Genomic DNA, 17,933 nt, shown 5'->3' on the forward strand with positions numbered 1-17,933 from the left:
CAAGTTTTAAAAAAGGACTTTTCCATTTGATTACATTTTGTATGATGGATTATGCAGAAAAAGTAGAATTGGGCTGAAAGATCGATTGCTTTATCACCTATTCAGGTTGTAAATGGTGTTTTTAAAAAGTAACTAGGTAATTAATTACTTTTGAAAATAAGTAATCAGTAAAGTAACGGGATTACTTTTTTGGGGAAGTAATTAGTAACTGATTACTTTTTTCAAGTAACTTGACCAACACTGGTCGCGGGGGCAGCAACCTAAGCAGAGAAGGTCCCTCTCCCCAGCCATCTCCTCCAGCTTGTCCTGGGGAACACCAAGGCATTTCCAGGCCAGCCGAGACATATCATCTCTCCAGCGTGTCCTGGGTCTGCCCCAGGGCCTCCTCCCAGTGAGACATGCCCGAAACACCTCACCCAGGTGTCCAGGAGGCATCCTTGTCAGATACCTGAACCACCTCAACTGGCTCCTTTCGATGTCAAGGAGCTCTACTCTGAGCCCCTCCCGGATGTCTGAACTTCTCACCCTATCTCTAAGGGAGAGGCCAGCAACCCTTTGAAGGAAGCCCATTTCTGCCGCTTGTATCCGCGATCTCGTTCTTTCGGTCACTGCCCACAGCTTGTCACCAAGGTGAGGGTAGGGACGTAGATCGACCGGTAAATTGAGAGCTTCGCTTTTACACTCAGCTCTCTCTTCACCACAACAGACTGGTACAGCATCCGCATCACTGAAACCGCAGCACCAATCCGTCTGACATTCTCCCACTCCCTTCTCCCATCACTCGTGAACAAGATACTTAAACTCCTCTACTTGGGGCAAGAACTCGTCTCTCACCCGGAGTGGGCACTCGACCCTTTTCCGGATGAGGACCATGGCCTCCGATTTGGAGGTGCTGATTCTTACCGCTTTACATTTAGCTGCGAAGCGTTCCAGTGCGAGCTGGAGGCCATCACCTGAAGAAGCCAACAGAAGCACATCATCTGCAAAAAGCAGAGATGAGATCCTGAGATCACCCAGGTGAAAGCCCTCCTCCACTTAGCTACGCCTAGAAATTCTGTCCATAAAAATTATGAACAGAATCGGCAGCCTTGGCGGAGCCCATCACCCACCAGAGTTTGACTTATTGCCGGCTCTACAGACCAAGCTCTTGCAATGGTTGTATAAGGATCGAATGGCCCGTTCTTCTGATCCACATAAACAGATCTGAGCAATCAGACCACAGCATTTAGCAACAAGCATGCTCGTAGCTCAAAATGTGCACCAGTGCTGAATACCTGAGATACACAGCTAAATGGTGCTGCACATATTAGATTTACAGTTAGTGCTGGTGTTGGAGTCGGGGTTGAGGTTTGGTTTGTCACCGATGACAACTTATACCTCAAAGTATAAAGCCTCAAAACACTTTGTTTTTTTTAGGGATAAAATACAATCTCATAACCATCTGATATCTCAAGGCCATTTTGCCTTTGAATTAATAAACAGTAATCAGTGTATGAAAAGGAAAGTTTTGGTCTAGATATCCATTGGCTACACCTGAAGCTCTGAAATAATCATGGTCCACAGAGGCTACATCATAAAACAATAGCCACTGGGTTCCTAGATTGTAAACTGACCCGTGGTGGGTCACAAAAAACAGTGGCATTGATTCTCTAATCTACCTCTCAGCGACAGATTCATTTAAATGTTGATCTGTTCTTTAAAACTGAAAAGACACAGCAATATCTAAAGCAAACGCAAGGCAGGCTCTTTTTTGTAGCTATTAATAATTATACATGAGCTGTGTCATGACAGATCGACGACCACAGGCAGTCTGGATATTAAAAAAACCCCTGCTCTAGTCAGTTTGAGGAATTCAAAACCGCCACCTTATTCCTATTACAGTAATGGTTATTGCTGCCGCTTTGTGACTCGGGGCACTTGGTTAATATTCTTTTACTTAGTCCCGCTTTTTAAAATCTCATATTCTAGTCTATAGACAAGACAACACGGGCACGCAGAGCTCTGGCAAGCATAAATGCTCTCCAGAGTGCAATGTAATGGTTGTACCTTGTCTACCTTCATCAAGGGGAATGTTACATAGCTTCTCCAGCTGAACTACTTTAATTAATGCAGTGGGAACTTTTGGGGATGGGTAAGACTTTAAAATGCTTAATAATTCAAGGAGCACAAGCTGTAGCATGTTCTGGTTTTCCTCAGATAGTCTGTCTGGTCTTGAATTAAATATTCACTCAGATATCATGCAGGCTGTGAACAAGATTTTTTTTTTTGTTGTTGCCTCAGCTGAGTGTACTATTTGACCAATGCCCGTGTGTGTGTGTATTTGTATGTCAGTCATGGTTGAGGCTCCCATGTTCTCTTAGGTTCTTTCCAGAGTAAAAGAAGTGTGTACTGTAATGAGATCATTATCTTCTGTTATCCAGCCTGAGTTGCTTGCTGGTTCTCTGCCAAGAGAAATTAGAAGGGAAAAAGGCCTGGTGAATATCTAGCACATTTAATCTAATTGGTGTCACTTTTCTCCCTCCATTATGGTACTTTAATAGCGCTATCTGTCTCCATGTGGCTTAGTGGTGTTTAGGGTCAGCGGTCAGGGCCTAATCTTTCTGCTCAGATCACATTAACTCACCGCAGATCCTCAACACTGAGATAAACAAACACTCGGTAAACAGAAAGAGCAGCAACACTGTGCCCTTATAATTATCATCATTAAGTAAGTAACAGTAGGACTCTTAGCTGAGATTTTACTTTTAGTTTTAGATACAAGCGCAGAGCAGATGGGTGTCTTTTAAAGCTGAAGAGAAACACTTGACGTGCGTCGTCGAGAGGGAACTCTTGGAGATCTAAACAATGAGACGCTGGCAAGGCAACAATGGTCGAGGAAAACCCTTTGAACCGAAACAAAGTTGGGCCGTCTGACGCTAGTCTGGGATTTTCCTAAGAGACTATTAGTGACTCTTCACTAGCAGGGAAAAAAAAGGAATAAGGTATTATTATTTCTCCTGCAATCTGGGAAGCTTATAGGCCCCAGGCAGTGTTTGAATTGGGGCTGCACCAGTGCTCCCTTGCTCTAAAATCTATTATGCACTCTAATCCCTCCAACCTCCAGCCTCAACACATGTCTTTGAGTCATGAGTAGACTAGGCATCTGTCCCAAGCCGGCATTTAGACGCTTCCCTCCTTCTCTCTCCCCTATTCCCTTTCTCGCTTTCTCTCTCACTCTCTCTCTCTCTGGATGGAGGATTTCCATCAAGTGCCTATTCTCTGTGTCAGTTCAACGTGTAATACAGGATCATCAGTCAGCTGTGAGACGGGCGGAAGGCTTCACTGTAAAAGGATTTAGATACTCCGAGGTGCCAAGGGAAGTGTCCCTGTGGGCTTGGTAGGGGGACGGAGACGGTATTGATTGGCTGACAGACAGAAGCGGAAAGGAGATTAGCAGTGATGTCACACAGGAAGTCATCTGTGGGTCATATTCGTCAACACTGTCAAAGCTTAAGAGCATCAGGCGCTTGGTTATAAGTAAGAAAGAGCCTGCTTTAATTTTCCTTTTAAATTATTGGGAGGAGAAAAAGAAATATCAGTGTACTCCAATAGAATAAACAAAGGCAGAGATATGCATATTTAATGGCATGCATAATTGATCATTTTCGCTTGCAGGGAGTCCTTTGCAGTATACGCTGAGCACTGGAGAAATAAAAATAAAACATGAAGTGGGAAAGTCATTAAAACAGTTTTAAAGAACAAGTGAGTTGAGTGGTAGTGACTCTCACTTGAGTTGCACTCCCAGCCTTCTCCAGCGTTGGCACAGGTGCCAGTGGCTAATTGGCCAGTGATTAATCACATCCGCTGTGAACTACATGACCAATTAAGGGAGCCAGGACCACTCTGCTCTGTGAGCACGAGAGCGGTTCACTTCCCGGGTCCATGACAGAAATGTCTCGGACCGCAACAGCAGCGGAGTAGTTAGTAACTTATGTTGGGCCGTGTCTTGTGGAAAACTGAGCAGAACAATACTGTCGGGATCAAACATTTCCTGTAAAGAAAGAAAAGAAAAAGCAATGCTGGGCTCAAAAACTCATCATACACTGACAATGTATACACTTTAAAATATGCACAGTAGTTAAACATAAAATTTTTGACAACAGCAAATCAGTGGGCTGCAACTTATGGCTTTATCGGTTAATAGGGCCAGTGCACTTTCCATGGAAGTGGGTATGAATTATAGAAGATATTTCCTTCAGGTCATTAAAACTTAATTTCCGTTTATCTCAGCTTGTATGTATTTTTTGTTATATGGCCATCGGTCGTGTCCACAGTGATAAAAATGTACCGAGTTAATGGCTAAGTGCTGGGAGCATTTAGTGAAAATGGGCCAAGAAACATGAGTAAACTGTCAAAGTGGTCTTTAACAAAACCCTTAAGTTTGTAAGACTTATTTGCAAGGGAAAACAAAAATGATGGCCAAGCTCTTAAAAATTGTTTGTGATCACCGTCATTTCTTTCTTTTCTTTTTTTTTTTAAAAAGCAAAACAAGAAAAAAATGGGAGGTTATATCCCCCTAAACAAGGTATTCCTGTTAAGGAAGTGAAAAGGACAAAGTGAAAAGTGTGTGTGTTTTGCTTTTTTTTCTACTACCGTGTAGTAGATTGGGTGCCAGACGGCTGCAGATTGAGTGGCCGTGGGGCAGCTGCCTCTGCGGCCAGTTAAAGCAAGGTGGAGGTGATTCATCAAGGGCTCTGTGGGGCCATCTGTGGAACAGACTGACAAATGTCTCCCTCCTTTGTCATAAGGACACACGTCTCACAAAGCTTGCGATTAATGCCCCTTTTACAACGCATTTATTTGTCACCAAGGTATTTATCTCTTCAGCGTCTTACACTGTATTAGCATGGCTGACAAGACCAAAAGCCATTTTAAAGGCTGTCCTCAAAAGAGGGCAACCCTTTAGGGACCGAACTGGATGATTCTCAGAATTTTGATGGTTGCTGCCGCTGCTGTTGTGGCTGTTATGGCTGTTACTCCTGCGCGGGCGGGGAAAGCATCAGAGATGGAGACGAGAATATCGCCTAAAGACTTAATTCACATTCCAGCATTTAACAAAAAAGGAGGCAGGAAAGAGAAGAGGGGAAGAAAAAAAGGTGGGGATGGTGTAACCTGTTGTTTAAACATTCATGCTCTGATTTGATCATGTGTGATGAAGTCAGAGTGGAGAACAAAGAGCTGACGGTGCCCTTGCCCTGACAGGCGAGAGAGGGAGCCTGGTGCGCCGGTGATGAGAGCCTTCTGGTTCGCCCTGCGTCACGAACAGGTTGTGGTTGGGAAAATCTGCCGGATGAGCACAGATCTGTGTGGGTGTGATTGCTTTGTTGTCAATCTAGTCACCTCGTCTGATTGCTTCAAATACCATTTGGTAAATATGACAGAAGTGCCATTAGGCAAGGTCAGGGCCACTAAGCTTGTTATCTCATCACATGGGTGTAGTGTTTCCAGTGTCAAGAGAACCAGTCCCTGGCCCCTCCGCTTACTAAAGGAACTAGAATTTATTTTCAAGATGGAGCACTCCTGAGGAGATGTTTCGTCTCAATCAAACCCTCAAAGAGAGAAAATTACACATGGAAACGCTATGTATTGTACAGCTCCGTTTTTTTTCCTGGCTGCTGTTTATTTGTTGTTGTTGTATCTTCTTTTCTTCTCTTTTTTTTGTGAAAATACTTTGCCTCTGTAAATGTCACCCAGGCGGTTTTGATATCATTACCGTTTTGCCTCCATCTGCAAAACAGACCATCCTGCAGCTTCTGTTTTGTGTGAGATGCAGAAAAAAAAGGAAAAGATGAGCTCCAAAAGAGCAGTCGAAGACAGGTGCCTGCGTGTGCGTGCGTTAGTGTGTATCAGTGCGTGTGTGTACGTGTGCAACAAAGGAAATGAGACGAAAAGAAAGTAAGATTCACACTCCAAAGGATGTCAAACCTTCCTCTCTTTCACAAACTCTCTTTCCTTGTGAGACGCACAAACCGAGACGAGGGGTGAACTTGACGCTTAAACTCACACTCCAAAGGACTTGCCCTCTGGAACTGAATGTGCACACACCAATACAGAGTCACTTGTTGGTAATGAGGGTCTCAAATCAGAATCAATTATGAATGTTCCATCAGGAGGTTTCAGGGCCATATCGAGGGGAGTGAGGTATTAGACGCTAATGAGAAATGGAACACAGAGAAGTATGGCCCTGCAGGCTCTGATGTCTCCAGGCAGCAAGCGATTCAGTGGTTAAAACGCATTTGAATTCATTCAGTTCGTAAGAAAGCCATATTTTATTCACGTGAAACAGTTTCCTTCATGTGCCTCTAACAATCATGAGGGTAGACAAAGTCTTTGATAGCTGGTTTAAATGGAAACCAGCTCTATTATGACTGATATGGACTGGCGCAATTCTACCACACGTCAGCTCCGTATGTCCTTGTGTGTGTGTGTGTGTGTGTGTGTGTGCGTGCGTGCATGTGTGCGTAAAAGAAGAAAGAGGAAAGAAAGGAAAGGAGAGAGAATGGGAAATAGAATGACTGAGTTAGTCCTGGCTGTTCTGATCCCAGCCGGTCAACTTGTTTCTCAGCTGGCCAGAGGCTCATTTGCTCCATCCTGATGATTGATTCTTGTTTGAGGCCATACCTATGGGCCTTATTAAATCAAAATGTAAACTCACTCTCATAACAAATTGCAGGAAAAATGCCAGTAGCCAGCTCGCCCTTAGGGGAGGACCTGGATTGCTCTGACAAGTTAAGAACCCAATGAGCTTTCCAGATTTCTCCTCACCTGCTCGCACAGCTTTGATATTTCCCCAGAATCTCACAGAAACAGAAGATTTCTCCTTGTTTCTTCTGTCTTGTGCTTTCACTGCTAAAATAGTTTGTCCCATTACATCGAAATTAATAAATAACAAGCAAAATCACAACCATGAGAATACTGATTGATATGGCAGAGGAGATTTTGTATTTTGCCTTATTGTTCTCCAACATGGACAATGAATTCATTCTTCTGTGAAGTAATGCCTGTGTAGCAAAAGCCTAACATAGCCAATTCCAGTGACATTCTTCCACTGGTGTGCAGTAAGTATTAAAAACGCATCAGTAAGTCACACTGTTGTACTTGGTGACACTCTCATTCATTACTCTGTATATATGCCCCGTGTAGTTTATTAATTCTGCGTACAGTATACTGTTCTGCTGCTGTAAACACTCACAAGCAAACCAAGCGTGCATTATTAGTATTCAGTATAAAATCAACCCAGAAATAGGAAAAAAACAAAACAAAACAAGATCATAAGGTTTTACGACATTGGACAGTTATCTCACAATGACAAAAATTCTGCCTTTAGTTTTACTGTTTTGCAAAGAAATATCTGCTGTGATGTGTCAGTTGGCATTGCAGCAAATGCTGAGCCTGTTGTATTATACTGCTTTACTTAGCAACCCTGCAACCCATGCATTTTTTTATCAGTTCTGCCGTTAGTCTGCACAGAATCTTACTCTACAGTAAAAATCAAATAAATAAAGAGTCCCCGGTAAATATGTAATATTTAACCCTTACATACAGTTCAGAGGAAATTGAACCTTTTTTGACATTTGATAGCAGTAAAAAACATATATATGTAATTCTTTTACCCAGAAATGTGATGGCTTTTATTAAAGTCACCTAAAATACACAAGAATTTAAATATTTTCGACTTTTATCCTGTTCTACAGGTGCTACAGATTTTGTACATTAAGTCATATTCGATCTATATCTAGATGAATTTTAGATACACCAGTGTGGGTCAAATGAAGGAAAACGGTGGCTTTAGGGGATTTAGAAATTATGAAAGTCTACATGCCACGTCTGTGTGTATTTTTATGGGTTAGTGTCACGAGAACTGTCTGCGTCCCCATCACATTTGGCAAGGTTGCCGCAGAGACAGACGCCTGCTGGTCTTTGAACCAGTGACATAAAACAGCATAGGAGTGATCGTATACGATGGCACAGAAGGAACAGTGGTCATCTAGAGTTCAGAGGGTGCGCCGACACAGAAACAAGCTCTGCACCTGCAAGCAAAAGCATCTGCAATGTAACAAAATAATGTAAAAATAAAGAAATTAGAGATTAAACTGAGATGAAAAGACAGATTGTAAGAGGGGTCGGGAGGGGTCATAAGATTGTAAAGGTACCTGAGCTGCCATGTCAGTGAGTGTGGGAAACACATGTGCATGCAGGGTTTCCTACCACTGCTTTGAACACATTTGGTTTTAAGTATTAATTAATCTTCCATTAATATTGATAATGTTTGTGTTTAACAGTTGTATAATAAATTATATACAAATTATATGGTCGCAGCAGATGGCCCCGCCCCTCCCTGAGCCTGGTTCTGTCTGAGGTTTCTTCCTGTTAAAAGGGAGTTTTTCCTTCCCACTGTCGCCAAAGTGCTTGCTCATAGGGGGTCATGTGATTGTTGGGTTTTTCTCTGTATCTACTGTACAATATAAAGCGCCTTGAGGCGACTTTTGTTGTGATTTGGCGCTATATAAATAAAATTAATTAAATTGAATGTAATAAATCCCAACCGTTCCAGTGTGCTCTTGCAACTTTCACTTTCAAAAAATATATTTAAATTATTACGCCAATTATGTTTTCATGTCTAAAGGATAATGCGTCATAGTAGATGTTTTTTCTCTACAAAAGAGTGTACTGAAGTCTTAAAGAAATACGTTCTCCCTGCTCTTTGAAACATTTATTGGGGATTAATTATATATTCATTAATGCCAGATAGGCTATTTATACATCCTCATCAGAGCTGTAGTTCAGAATTTTGGTATAGAGATTTATTATAAAGGAATTCATAGCCAGGGTCAAAGCGGATTCACACAACACTGTGAGCGTGAAATATTAACAGTATGAAAGGCTCAAAAATGCTGACAGATTGCCAGCACATTGAAATAAGTCTGCTCCAAAGAGTTCAACTCATCTCTTTGTGACTTGACTCACCTGGTTGCAGGAACTACATCACTGCTTGTGGAGGAATTTCTGATTCAGATCTATGAGGTTGTAGCTAGACTCTGAATCTAAGTAGTTAATGTGAATTTCTGTGTATGCAGACTGCAGCGGATTTATCACAGTTAATCATAGTATTACTACAAACAGATTGCATGTCATTTAATCACAAATTTATAGCAGACTAATTCTAACTTAAAACTAGTTCATTATCTTCATGCATCAGAAACACTTTAAGGACCAACTGCAAGGGGTTGCAGACCTGGTCAGATATGTCAAGCCACCATTTCACGCAAGCAATTTCCTTCAACGTGGTCACAATAACTTGGATCGTTCTGTAGTCTCCGACCACTGTTTTCCCTACAGTGATTGTAGCATGCTGAAGAAATGCTAAATAAATAAAATTAAGAGGACACAGCTGAATGTTAGCTAAAACACTATGTGCTTCCACAGTGTAGGAGTTAGCACATTTGCCTAACAAGCAAAAGGTAGTTGGTCCTGCTGGTTCCATGCCTAGATAAATGGGAGGGTTGCATCAGGAAGGGCATCTGGTGTAAAAATCTGTGCCAAACCAATTATGTAGATCGATCTGCAATAACAAATAAGGAAGAAAACAAAACCTGCCAAGGGACATTTAACTTTAACTTAACATGCATTTTTAAAGTTTGTTTTTAAAAAAAAATATTGTAATTAGGCAAACATGAAAACTCAAGTTCACAAAATAGTCAAAAGTTGAGAAATCTATAGAAAATTTTCTCACCTTCTTTTTTTCTCCATGTGTACATCTTCTATTTCCAGTCTATAGTCTTGATATTCCTATGACAACAACATCAAGTACAAACACAAACACACAAAAAAAGAAACAGCACTTTTCCTCTGGTAGGCTTTCATATTGCATTATTCTGCTTTACTTGCTATGAATTGCACGTGTTACAACAACAGGCACACATATGCAGTCGCACACACATACACACACAGGCTGTCACTATCTCTCACCGAGCATAGCAGGGTTCTGAATGGGCAACTTGGCTGGCCATCTGGCCTGCATATCAGCAGAGGTTATTGTGTCGACATCATCATTACCGAACACATTGCTGTTTAGCAAAGGTTACCCGGAACCTGCTCAATTATCTGTTGTTACACACGTTGGAAACACAAATGTACATATCACTGTGGAAAAAGAGCCAGGTATGGTAAAACAGGATTTAATTGTGCCTGATTATGCATTTTTAATTTGATGCCCATATGTCCATAATTTGATTTAAACAGGGAAGCACAAGATTTGATTTTTTTTAAAATGTTTTAATCTAGTAATATTTATGTAGTTCATAATATTTACTTTGTCAACATAAAATTATATCAGCATAATCACTGTACAATACATTGAAACTCGTTTTGTTAGTCTTGTTCCCAAATTGTCTGGAGCTTGAAATCACTAATCTGGACACTGATATAAATAATATAAATGTGTATTTTTAGGTAGACTGTGCTGAGAGACATGATTGATTAAAATTTTTGCAAGAAGCTGGATAAACTGCACTTTCTGTGAAAGAAGACCCTATTTTTAACGCCAATCTAATTTAATTTCTTCAACACAAGGCCAGAACAATCGTCTGGATGCTTCTCATATTTTAAAATACTCAAAACAGCCGCAAACATGCTCTGAACCCATTTGCCGAAGCCATTGTATACACACACACGCAGCAGTACACAGCAGCCATCCACCAGGCTTCAGTCTGTCTCCCAGTCTGTCTTTTCACGGTGCCATCATCAAAAATGAAAACCTCCAGGCCTAAAGCAGGACGGGGTGATGAGGGGAGAAAAAAAACAGAGTGAGAGAGATACTTTGAGATGTGTTTGATATTCACACTCGGAGGCAGAGCTAAATGTGATTCCTCATTAAACAGCAGCCAAAGCTCTTTGCAGGTACAGCCATCCACGGTTGAGCTGAAGCCACTTAGCACCTGATTAAAACATGGAAACACTCCCTGTGGTGTTATGGGATCTGTGATAAAGCTACTCCCCCATAATGGCATTAACTACGTTGAAGAGCAAAGTAAAACGTTTCTTGCTTTTGCTATGTTGCTTAATTATTTTATATGAACCAACTGGGCCTCCTTTGCCATTTCAGATTGGGATAATTACAAGTTGTCCATGGAGGAACTTTTTGTCTATCTGAATAGTAGGACGGTATGTAAACTTTTGTAAATGCATAATGAATATTAAAACATCCATTGTCAAAGGTGATGTAGGATTCCCCAAACTTTGCTAAGTAAGATCAGGTAAAAGGTCCAGCAGTTTTAGGCAGCTCAGTGTTATAAACCAATTGTTATAGTTCCCATATTCAAAGGTTCTGGATAGCTGAGCAGCTTCCGATTTGTTGTTACATCACAATGTCCCTTTCAGCCTTTAAACTTTTGTCAAACCACCTTTTGAATATGCTAAATCACACTACCACCACAGAAAACTGACTTATTTCCAAATGGCAATGTGTCAGTCTCTTTTTCAAATGCACTTTTAGATATAAGATATCACAGCATTGTTTTAGCATTGGCATGTGCTGGTAACATTGTTACTGTCAAGTCATTTTGACCATTTGAATCTTACCTTTGACTAGTGCTTTTTATTTAACTTTGCCTTTCTTAATGCAATTAATGAGTGTTGGGTATCACTTGCAAACTTGAGTTTTAGAGGTTTAATCACAAAACACATAAACAAAAAAAGGTTAAGTGTTAATTGAAGTGAAGTTAACGGTCATTGTTTGAAGTTCAGCATCTGGAGTTTTTAATCAAGGAATCCTCCTAAAATCAAGTACCTGAAGGTGCAAACTCAGTAAACTTTCCATCAGTTGCTCAGAAAGATGCTGAAAGTTGTGTGTTTGCACTGTGATTAATTCCTTATTGTTTCACAAGATGTCGTCCAATAGAAAACAAATATTAGTAACCAATCAGTTTGCATGAAACTATTAATGTCTGTACAAAAAAAAGCTAAAGTAAAGTAACACAAAGCAAAATAAATGATAAATTAGCTACAGTTTGGATGTTTGTAAAAGGATGACTATAGGTTATAAAAGAAGATGCTGTGTGAAAATCAGCATTGACGTAGCCAAACTGTCTTGGGCAGCATTTCTTCATGACAGCATGTTTTGCCAAATTTCATGCTATTTCAAGTCAGTGAGGCACTGTAGTAAAATGATATCTTAAATATCTCAAAAGCGATATTTCAACTGAACGTACATCAAGTTAGTGCGTCAAGCCAGTTTGCGCCACCATTTTCACACAATAGCAAGCCAACAAAAGGCAGCCAAGTAAATTTATATTTGCGATCCAATCCAGTCCAAAACTGTGGCTGTCAATCACTTTAACTAAGTTTTTATCAGTGATCAAATGACCCCTCAGAGCATTGAAGTCCTTATTGCTCCTTGCTACATAACAAATGGTTTCACTTTAGTTTATCCCAGTATTCCTGGTGGATAAAGCTATTCTGTGATCAATCTGGTTTTATTAGACGTTCCTCAAGTGATCACTGTCCCGCTTCTTCCACATTGAAATACCCAAACAGTGATAGATATCACTCTGCTCTTTATTTTGTTGATTCCTACTTACAGCAAAATTTGACTATCACCTCATTAAAACTGTGATATTGTGCATAGGCCTGAACCTCGGGGTTCTTTGTCCCCCTACAAGGAACAATAAAAGTGTAAAGTTGAGAACTTTTTCTCAAATGAGTGGGTTAACAAAAATCCAAATATTATTAAATGTGACCTAATTAGGACCCTGTTAATTTTTAGTGGACCAATACAATACCATAAGCAGCTGAATTTGTCTCAATTAAAAGTTTCTGGTTGCAAAAAGCAAACACTTACTTAGCTTGAGTCAAATTTAAGAAAGTTGGTAATGATGTGTTTCCCTCTTGTGACTTCCTACGTCTGGCCATAAAAAGGTACCAGGTACAGCATGTTTGAACCTGTCGCATCCAGCTGTTGATTACATGTGTTGTAGAAAGAGCCGCCAGTATGAGAGTTGTTAAAGCTGGGAAACACAAGAGTTTTCTCAAAACACTGAATAACAGGAAATATAAAGCTGTGGTACATGAAAGCAAAAGTATTTCTACATTAAAAAAAAACACAAAGTGATACAGCTGAATAGGTGTTTCACTTCATTGAACAGTTATGTAAATGGGAAAGTATTACAAAGGTCATGTCTGTTTAAAACACCACACCAAAGTCTGAATCAGCTTTAAATGCATATTTGGATATTTTATTATTAATGCTGAAGATGTAGATTCTATCCAAACATCTTAATTAGACAAACCCTAACCCAGACTTTAACCCTGACCCTGACTGTGATCCATTTATTTTGTTTTCTTTATCTCATCAGTGACTAGTGCTGTTGTTTTGCTGCCTAGAGAGGAAAATAACCACTGAATTTAATATGATTGCAGATTTTTTACAGAATATTAAACACCTGCTCAGAAGGGAGCTGAACATACACTCCCTGGACATATTATTAAGTACACTATCCTACTATCAGATTTGACTCTTTTGTGCCTTTAGAAGTGCCTTAATTCATGAATTAGTTGAAAATAATTAAATAAATATATATACATCTGTATGTATACATCCATTGTCTGATGAAATGTAGCCTGGCTCTCAAAAACCACCAAGGTGAAACTGCCTCTGTATCTGTATCCAAGTCATTTAAGCATAGGACTTGTAAACAGGGGTTAAAGTGGAATTTGGTAGGTGACAGAACCCTAAGATCAGGTGCAGTGCATCATGGGGATCACAATTACTTACAAATAAGAAATGAGTAACATAATTTAATTTAGGCTGTGGTCAGCTGATCTGTGCTGCTCTTTGTGGATTTAGCCAACTGAATTCAAATTATACACAGATTTGGTGACCTGGATGGCTGACTTTGCAAGCCAAAAATACTGAAAAGCTAGTATAGAAGGTAGAATTCAATGATGGAATCCAATCAACATCAGTTTAAATGCAATGATTTATCTTTGCTGACCTTGATTTAACCTAACATTGATAATAAGCACTATGTCTGCTGTGTACTGGTGTACTATTGAAACTGTAAACCAGTTTAGCCTTCACTAAAGTCTACCAAACTGCTCAGTGGGGCTAAAGTTTGACTAACAAAGAATTTGTTTACTTCAACTTGTTTTGCGAGATGTTTCATAAGCATATGTTCAGCAATACATCAAGTATAGATCCAGTTTCTGATGTGAAAAACAGGACGTGTCACACAATAATGTTTTTTTCTCTCTGTCACTAAAATGTCTAAAAATGTTCTTTTTCATCTTAATATATATATTTGTTTGTCCTAGTTAAAAAACACTGCAATAAAAAGTTTAAGGATTAGGAATGTTAATTACTAAATTTTAACCTCCTAGGAAGGGCGTCCACATATGTGGACATCACATTTTGGGTTATTTAGACCAAAATACTTAATTTTGCTCTACAAGGGCCTGATATCCACTTACGAGGACATTATGCTGCTACTGTTCTATCAAAATTTTAAATGAATATCCTCATATGTGGCTCTTATTTTTCCTAAAAACAAAAATAAGGTAGAAAGAAAAATCTGGTAATTCTTTGTTTTTACATTCATCGGGTCCCAATATGCCCAAATATCAAAGAGAAATTAAAAATCCATGCCGTGGAAGAGTTCAGGTCTTAGGAGGTTAAATGCATTTTTATTGTGTGCAATATTGTAAACTCCAAATGCACGTATATTTCTAACAGCTTATATTTGTGTGCTCCCTCAGAGCACACGCATATAAGAAAAGAAAATATCTCAATATTAGTTCACGTTGGTTTTTACAAGACACATCTGTTGCACAGTTTGTGTACAGTAGTCAGTTTACAGTCAGGTGTTCTGGTCTGTTCTGCCATAATTTGTCAGTCAGTGAAGTTGAGAGAAAGTTCCCTTCTTTTCTCTTCTCGTCACTATCCTTTAATTAGCGATCGGTGTGGTGATAGAAATTTGATTTAAACTCAACTTCCTGTCTTTTATTAGGAACACAAAGAAACTTGGAACATGAGGCAGATGGAAGTGGCTTACGTCTCCTTGGTAGCACACTGAGATGAAACCAGGATAGCAGCCAAAAAAACAAACACACACACACACACGCACGCACACGCACGCACACACACTGACACGCAGCAACATTTGCACGCACGCACAAACACAGTCAATATTTCACCCCTTGCATCTGCCAATTACGAACTAGATTCGTTTGTGAAGAAAACATACACAAGTCTAAACTTAGCAGTGTTCCGTACACACACTGTGAGTCAGTAGTGCAAAACACAACGGCAGAAGACCCCCCCAAGTGAAATCCCAGAATATCGACTGGATGTATCAACTCTTTAGAGTCGTTAGGCTTTCTCCTTTTTTCTAAATCTTTTGTAAAAATCCGGTAAAAAAAAACCTTCACTCAGCTACTCTCCCTCTTTCAGCTGAAATAATCCTCTGTATGACAACATATTCATTGTGCACGGGTGATAACAGTGCAGAGCCCATTGAGGAAACCTCCACATCTGATTCCCTATCTGGCAAACAGCTTGAGGGTGGCATGGCCTCGAGGCTTCTCTCTGTCCCTCTGTCTGAGTTAGGACACAATCTTTTGATCTGTGGAGGAAGGCTACCACATGCTAAGAAAAACTCACGCTACGCTAGGTGTACATTCCTTTCATGCTGGACCAGAGGGAAATTCGATAAGCACTGAATTGTGAGTCTCCATGCTACACCGACCCTGATGTGCTCACTATCCATGTCAGGCACTTCTCTCGGTCTTGTTTGCTACACCTTTAAGAATACACTAGATTAGATGAAAAACTCCAGGCAGGAAATACATTGTTTGAGATGACATGCCCTCTCCACTGCCTAAAAGCTGTTTGCTACCTTTGTTCTTTACCCATCTGCAGTTTTTCCACCCAGCAGTTCAAACTTTGCCGAATTCTTGTTTATATTAGAGGCTGCAATATCTTACCCCACTGTGAGAATACATTTGCAGGAAATAATCCAATCATGTTCCGTTTCTGGGGTACGTTTTATTGTTATCTTTTTTTTTCTCCCTGGTATACAAAAGCGGTTGATTTTATTTTTTGTCCCTTCGAAGATGATGTCTAACTTTATTAAAATGATTTTATGAACCTCAGCTGGGAATGAGACACTGCTGAAACAGCTTATAGATAGCGCAATGTGCTGGATGCGATTGTAAAAGTTGCACAGTTAGGCGATCTGGTGAGGTGAGACACTGAAAGTGAATGCGGTGTGTGTGATGAGGACAGGGAAGAAGAGAGAATAATGAGGGACTGAAGGTGTGCAACATAGAGAAGGGGTCCAAACAAACAGCTTTCATTAATTCCATTTGTTTCTGTAAGAGGGTGTGATCGGGTGACCTTTGCAGGATCCAACCCAGCTCCATCATTTTTTCTCATTATGCAAGAGCCGATAAGATCCGGGCTGACACCTGTCTCCTCGGGGAGGGATTAAACAATAAATGAATTCGCTGGAACTTTGTAAACTTACTATCTGTGTCTTGGCCAGTGAGGAGTAAAACTAAACCACAGGATGGAAAATTTGCCGGGAAGCTAATAAGACTTCAAGGCATTTCACAAACCCATAAAAGCTGCCATTAGCTGTAATAGTCTGAGCAATAGCCCTGTTTGGTATTAAAAAAGGTTCCACATTTACTCTGGTCTTGATTTTATCTATGGAGAGAGAGTCAGTGTACATATTCCTAAGAGTTTACTGAAACGCAGTCGGGCTGAACGGCCTGCTCTTATGGTTTAACAAAATATCTTTTTCCCTGATTGGTAGATCTTAAGAACAATGGAACTTGATAAATATGAGGAAAAATATGTCTGAGAAAAAATAAGCACACGTTATTCTTTTCAAGTCTGAAGGCCGCTCTACCCCTTTAAAGAATATTTTTCAACCCACTTCATTAATTCAAGTAAGACAGTTAATTAGGCAATAGATTTTTATATTGGAGACTTTCATGCTGCTGCAGTGTGATGCTCAAAATTTCTGCTATCACTGGTGAATTTCAATCAGCTATACAGCACAGCCATTGCTTTATATACAGCACATACAGAATCTTTAGGGCCAACGTCGAGCCAGCTCCATATACTGTGTTTCTCAGATATTGATACAAAGACAAGAAATATCAGCGTGCATGATCCTTATGTCCGAAGAAAGTGTTACTGTGTTGCCACTACTGGCACCTTAATGCTGCTTAATATGCAAATACAGTGGAACCCCGACTTAGGAATACCCCATTTAACGAAAAAAGTTACGAAGGCACTTAACGGCAATATTTCTGCCCGTGGTACGGCAAAGTGCCCGCGTAACAAAATCTGCTGGCTCTGATTGGCTGAGCCCACAATGCCTTCTGAATCACGTGACAACCCCCTTGGCTTTCGTACTTGCGCTTTGCTGTTCCACTTGAACAATGTATTGTTGCTGCAGTCAGCGATTAGCCTATAGCCCAGTGTTGCCAACTTAGCGACTTTGTCGCTATATTTAGCGAGTTTTCAGACCCTCTTAGCGACTTTTTTTCTAAAAAGCGACAAATCTGGCGACACTTTCTGGTGTTATTGGAGACTTATTTATGTCGACTTTTTGACGTGAAAGCGCGTATCGCTCTTACTCTCAACAAGCAGCGGTGCTTTGGCACGGTGCACCCGTGCCAAAGCACTCACGGGCGGAGGATAGTCCTCCCCCAGCTGCTATCAGGGCAGGAGATGTTCACACCTATGCGTTCAAACTGCAAATGAATCGCGCATGAGTGAAGCCGCTGCTCCCGCACTGACTGTAACGCAGTCAGATCTTATTTTACTGTTATGCTGTTTTGTGGATCACAAGTTTTAAAACTACTAATAAACACACACACACACACAA

This window comes from Neolamprologus multifasciatus, chromosome 9 (assembly GCF_963576455.1).
Source record: "Neolamprologus multifasciatus chromosome 9, fNeoMul1.2, whole genome shotgun sequence".
NCBI classification, from domain to species: domain Eukaryota; kingdom Metazoa; phylum Chordata; class Actinopteri; order Cichliformes; family Cichlidae; genus Neolamprologus; species Neolamprologus multifasciatus.